This window comes from Mytilus edulis, chromosome 9, assembly GCF_963676685.1.
Source record: "Mytilus edulis chromosome 9, xbMytEdul2.2, whole genome shotgun sequence".
Taxonomy (NCBI): Eukaryota; Metazoa; Mollusca; class Bivalvia; order Mytilida; family Mytilidae; genus Mytilus; species Mytilus edulis.
Genome location: NC_092352.1, coordinates 78,172,086 through 78,179,362, shown reverse-complemented (window position 1 = coordinate 78,179,362; position 7,277 = coordinate 78,172,086).

The following is a 7,277-nucleotide window of genomic DNA, read 5'->3' as shown; positions in this document are numbered from 1 at the left end:
TAACATGTATAAGGAGCATGAAATACATCCCCTGCAGGCACACTTTGTTGAAACAACGTTGAATCATTGTTGATTTAAGGTTATACATTGATCAACAAATATTCAACATTGATTCAACGTTGACAATGCAACGTTGAAATTAGTACATTGTTTCAACGTTGAATTGACATTGTGTTGAAATACCAACACTGAATCAACGTTGGCTAAACAATATATAAAACCCAGTAGTTGTGGATACCAGAATTGTCACAAAAGAAGTATATATAGTATATGTTACCAGGATATTAATTGCGATCAAGTTATCTTTTCCATGATTCGGATGCAACAAGCAGAAGCGAAAAGGTGACTGCAGGGTCTTCGTGTCCATTATCATGACTGTGTGATCTCCAATAACGTCTGAGTATAAAATTCTAGTACTTTTTTCCTTAATAATATTCATAATTTAATTTTTCGTGCTTCCTTTATCCAAATTTTTATTTTCAGTCCAGTGGTTTTTTTGTATTTTTATTTCACGTGTTTCCGTGTTAAGAACCCCCTTTACCATACTTGAATATGTCAATTAGTCAGATATCCATGCCGCAGCACAAGTAATACAGAAAAAGACATAAATGGATAAACCTTCAATTGTTCAAATTAAAATGTAGTAGTTAGGATTTTCTTGCAGATTATACCCAAGTCCTTCTAGTCTATCTAAAAGGAAATGTAGTTGAGACTTCAAAGGACAACTGTTATTTACTTTAGTTTTCACCGGTTCTTATGCTTTTTATTTATACTTTAAAGTAAAATCATTATGAAGTTAAAATAGTTAAATGTGTTGAACAGAATACAACTTTACAATGTTATAACTTTTGATTTTGTAGATGTCATCATGAAGACCTAGATGGAATCACGGAACAGCAATTCAAGTGTCTGAAAAAACAATAAACTTTCTAAAACAGGCTCCAAAAAGACAAGGTGTGAGAAAAAAGAAGTTGAAGTTTCACTATTAATAAATAAAAAGTTTCAGTATTAATAAATAAATTTATTTTAATTTTATCGTATTGAATATTTCTCTTTAATCAGTGGTTGGACATTAGAATACATAGGATAGGAAGTGTCCGAACAGCAAACTTTGTTGTATATTTTGACCACTCAGATATTTCAAATAGACATTGAGCAACATTTGTGTATTAAGGGTTGTGCGCTTTCGAAATCAATAATTCTCTTGGATGATAATTTGTGTTGTTGTAAGCATGTTGTTAAATGTTAAAAAAATCTTGGTGGTTAAATTATGGTTCGTAGGATATCCCTCAACACCCATATTTGTTATTCAGTTGATTGGTTGTTATCATCATCATTGTCAAGCCATGCTCTCATCACACGAATGTGGTCACTCAGTTTTATTGTTGAAAATTACTGATATTTTACAAGTAATTGGCAGTCAATGGCAACTACATTGTACTAAAAGTTTTGTGCACCCAAACACTTTTTATTTTTGTACCTATTGTTAACAAAACAACCATCAACCAAAGAGCATTATTTATATATCTTTGCGTTACCATAAAGTCTTCAACAATGAACTAAAGAACACACCATGTCAAATATAACCAGACAATGACTTTATTTAAAGATAATCAATTTTGTTTTGAGATTATTTTTCAAACTTGGGTCTAATGGAGCAGTTATTGGATCAGGTTTCCTGAGGCAGAATATTGCTATAGCGTTTTGCATATTGAGCGCATAGAGAAGACAATAGCTACAGTATAAAATTATGGACTGCAAGACAAAGAAAATACAGGAGGATTGAAACATATTAGTTTAGGTGGAAACACAGTTGAACACAATCACTTACCAATTTTGATTCCGTGTTGAATACTAGTATTGTACATGTATTCACCTTGAATTCAATCTGAATTCAAATTAAGCTATTGGTTGAAACAATGTTGAAGCCTGTTGAAGCAACTATTATTCTATATAGATTCAATGTTGAAGATCAACGTTGATTCAACATAGGATTTCAACGTTGATACAAATTTGCAAAATCTAATAATAATTCAACATTGTTTTAACATAGAAAATAAACATTGATTCAATGTTAAATCAACGTTGTGTGCCTGCTGGGTCGTAACTGTTAATCGGCTCTCAATATCGAACGATCAGAGTTACTCCGCTTTAAACAAAAATCTGACAAGCAGATACCACTAAAATTGAGAATGGAAATGGGGAATGTGTCAAAGAGACAACAACCCGACCATACAGCAAAGTATTGGTAACTAAATATCACTTTTCGTTATGAAATATAAATAAAGCTTTGAAAAACACTATAAAAAACTACTTCGCAATGCGAAATGTAGGGATTTATTTCCAAAAACTACCAATGGTGGCGTAAAGTAGACATCGTAACTTAAAAGAAATACTGACTAGCTCGGTAGTCAAAGCTTAGTACAACATGAAGGATTGGGTCAGGACCCCTGATGAAGCACCCACCCTTCATATGAGCCACGGAATATTCTAGTTTGTCATATTCTGTACTGCAGAAACACGCTGTGTTGGGTCCTGGAGATGGGCAAACGCAGCTGTTAGGTACTTTCAGACATTCATAATTTACCGGTTTATGCCACCAGTTAACAGATTCAAGAACTAAATATCTGATGGTAACTATATTCAGTCACAAGTAGCTTCTGACATCTTCCTCGAATGGTTAAAAAGATTGACTAGTCTACTCTTATGGCCATCCAGATGCTGACCTTTGACCTTGACCGCACTCACACTGTCATAGTATCGGACATCATGTATCTATGCTAACATGTGAAATAATCTGGTCCGTCCCAAGACGGAATAGTATCCGGAGCTGACGGTATTCTAATAAAAGGTTTTTGAGAATATTAAATTAATGTACATAAGAATTTACAAACTCAAGTGTTCTGGAAAATTTTTAGTATATAATAATTTGTCCCAGTTTCATACCACACGAATCTAGCTGCATCTCGAATGGAATATATCTCGGTATGTTTAGTTCTACCTTAATATGAAGAAAAATTCCAAATCATCACTACAGCTAGTGTCAGAGTCGAGCTAATGCATGTCATAAGTTTCATATTAAACAATGAATAAAATAAAAGAGGAAAAGACAGACGGACTGTATGTAACTAGCCTGAACTGATGACAGGGGTTGTTTAAAGCACGGGAATATTCAAACGTAACGTCAGCCTTTTCGAAAACTAGTTTTCAATTTCAAGGCCAGAAAAATAAATAAGGTACCAAATATTAAAAGAATAACCAGCGCATAATTAAATCACTGAAGGATAATTGAAACATAATAAGATTTTTCTGTCCTGAAAATGCTTACACACAAACGGTCTGTAGGTTGCATTTCTGTAAATATTGACAATGCAATTTCCCATAGGAACTTCTTTTACGGCTAAAACTGTACCACTTTTACTATTAAATTTTGAATAAAATCTTATCCTAGAATTGAAAGTTCATATGCACTACAATTTTTTTTTTCAAAGGTCAAAATATAGGTTAAAGGTTACCACAGATTTTAATATAAATAAATTGCGCATGTATATTTACTGGTAACATTCCCAAGTTATGTCTCTTCGAGATGGAACACAGAGATCATAACTGGGAACCAGTATATATATAAACAAAATTAATTTTCTATGAATATTCTAAATCTCCCCAAAAGAGACTGGTTTGAGACACAGCTGTATTTACAAAGTGCAACCTGTAGTCAGAAAGGACTGAAACACATTCTGGCAATTTAAACTTTCATATCAAAATTTCAGAGTTGGTAGTACCAAATATCAAACCATGACAGTTAATACTCAAGGGAATTGGCTGATGTCTAGATTATTTCCGACACAAAGGGGAGTAACAAGAATGATTTGTAATCACAAGACTTAAGTCAAGCATGTCTTTAATAAAAATTGTAATTTAGTAAAAGAGGGACGAAAGATACCAAAGGGACAGTCAAACTCATAAATCTAAAACAAACTAACAACGCCATGGCTAAAAATAAAAAAAAACAAACAGAAAAACAATAGTACACACGACACAACATAGAAAACTAAAGAATAAACAACACGAAGTACAACTTGTATTAAACAGCACATATTCAATGGTCTCTAATTCAGCAGTCTCAACAATATTTCTAAAACCACACAACTCTATCATTCTGCTCAGGGTTTTGCATTTAAAGCTCACTTTAAACGTCCGTCTTTAGGTTCAAGTCATCGATTTGAGACACGTACAAAAATGTCAACAAATAATGACCCCGAACTGTAATCTTTTCTACAGCTATTTATAAATAACTATAAACTAAACAATTGACAAACTAAACAGTTAATCGAATCTCAATATTCGTAAACTGGTAACTTTTTTTTTACTTTAAAGTTCTATACAAAAACCTTAATTCATAATTTAAATAATCTAACCGAGGTTTGTTACGTCACTAAAATTTGATAAATGAAAAATTTGGAAAGTTATAAAATTAAATTATCAATATTTCGAAGAAAAAAAATTGAAAATTACTAATAATGAAATAAATAAATGAACCAAATAAAGTGACCTACAAACACTATATCAGTACCAATTGACTAGGATATTATGCATGTGTTCCTATTCAACGTGAAATCAACCAGTAAAATGTTGCTTACCCTTCAGAAACACCTTAAACAGAAATGTTAGATAACCCCTTGTCTACTGTTTTCAATGCTGTGTGTTATAAACTGTCGTTTGTCTTATGATTCTTTTTATTTTTGCATGGTCAGTTTATTTTTTACTTATGAGGTTTATTGTCCCTTTGGTACTTTTTTTCTCCTTCCATATACACCATACAGCTGATTTGAACATATGCAGTTATTTAAGTTGATATATAGCTCGTAAAATATTTATCAAATTTCAATAATTATTATTCATGTACATTTTTTTGTACATCATGCTAGAATAGTTTATCATGGTGCAACAGTTATATTTATTATAGCAAGATTTATTGTATTTTTTATAAAAAAAAATTCAAATTAAGAAAACTTCACCTCACCTATCCTCTTCATGCCGGTCGGCATTTAAGGCCCAAATGTACAAATGTATCTTTGGTTTCCGTAATCAGCTTCTTTTTACTCTGTCTTGTGATTAGTCATACGAGAAACCTACTACCTGTAGGATGGAGTTTTGTTGTCTAGGTTTTCCTTCCCATAGACGATTGTCTGCCATGGCTGACGAGTTCCATCTTCCCGGCTTTTCTTTCTGGGTCTAGCCATAGCATTTTGATTTTCATAATTCTAGCCACAAGGCAGTGGAACTATTTACCCATAGTTGGGACAAAGTTGATGAGTGCAAAGGCGTGTCAACGCGCCGATGGGCCTACACATTGCAACTCTAGGGCCCGTGCTGCTCCGAGATCCTCTACAATAATGTCTAGGATGCTAGCTCCTAGTTACCATGTGCTGTCACGGGAAGGCATTGTAGAAGTTTTAAATAGTGTAGAGGCTATGTACTGCCAGAAAGACTTACGCACTCGACTTTCTTTTTAAAAGAAACTTACGTTTTTTTAAAAGTATGACCTTCTGTTCAACGTATTCGAACAATGCCAGCAAATGAAGTTGATTTATCGGAGTTAATAATTTTATAATCTGGGGTTGTTTTCATACAAAATGAAACATCATGGGTAGGAATCAAATTATTTGTCTTACAGCGATTTAAAGATCATTTTGTGTATGAATTGAACACTCTGTGTAAATACATGTATGGTACCTTTGTTTTAAAATAATAGTTAAAAAGGATAAAATCGTAAACTTCTATTCCATTTTCGAAAGGTATTTTGAGGTCTGCTGTTTGTGACCTTTTACTTCCTTGCGTGTTTGATAATAATTATTATTAAGAATCACGTGCTTATTGTAAATAAAGCAGTTTAAAAGTAGTGCATTAAGAATAGACGTATGTTGATATTCAACGTTATATATTCAAAATTAAAAACAAATCCTGCTCGAACATAGCTTTCCTGATACATTTGTACCTTACACATAACTCTGATATCATACTGTTAAAAAGTTTAATAACAATTTATATTTAATTTAGTTATTAAAAGTCAAATATTCTGATGTGATCTATGTTTTGAATGTGTCGTCATTCGTTTTTTGTTTTATTTCCATTATTCTTCATGAAGGAACCTTGTCGTGTGACATAGACTAAGAGTTATCTTTCTTTTGTTGTTAAAATTTCCTCTCGTTTCGTGTTAACTTTTTATTTTAGTGTTTTATGATAGCTTTTTTAATTATCTTTTAATCATAGAGCTAGTACAAATATGCTTTTATATTATGTAAGCTATAGTTTACGAATATCACTTCGTGGTATCTGTCCATCTGTATTTGTATAGCAGAAAGGTCGATTGCAGGATAAAGGTTGATCCTTAAATTCATGCTTTCCCAATCCTCAAAAAACAATATTGCCGCCTTTAGTAAAGCTGAAATTTCTAAAGGTTTGTTGATTTTTTTTTTAACATTGTTAAACGTTGTAGAAAAACTGAATATAATTATATATTTGATTTTTACATATTGACTGTACATGGTTTTAAGGGTTGTAATTGTATATATTATTCTTTGTATTTCCCCAATTATATGTTTTTCTTCTTTATCGAATTGTTGGCTCTGAACATTAAAATGTTTACTCAGTTGAAAGTAGATGGATTTTCTATTGTCTTTCTATACAAATAAGGAGATGTTGCAGGGGCGGATCCAGCCATTTTAAAAAGGGGGGGTTCCCAACCCAGAGTAAAAGGGGGGGGGGGATTCCAGCTATATGCTCCCATTCAAATGCATTGATCGGCCAAAAAAAGGGGGGTTCCAACCCCCGGAACCCCCCCTCTGGATCCGCGCCTGTGTTGAAATATGTCTACTTTACTTTCAGTATAAGAAATCTTTTCTTACAAAGTGTAAAAATAACACTTCTTATTTTATAGATATAGTATTGTTATAAAGCGTAGGACCAGGAAAGCTAAAATTCGTCACTTAAACAAAATCTATCGGAATATTCCCGTTTAAAAGGATTCTATTTTATTCAATACTGATTTTATCATATGATCTTTGAATCGGAAATGAACACATTTATTCTAAAACCAATTCATTCTACTCGCGATCGTATGATTTATGATGGCATGATACTAAACCCTTAACTGAGTGGAGTGTGCTCGATTTTCATATGATAAAGACATAATTTTTCAATTAGTTTAAATGAGGTCTGAATCCAACCCGAATAACGTCAGTCGTTGTACATGCATGCCGTCGCATCTCCGACTT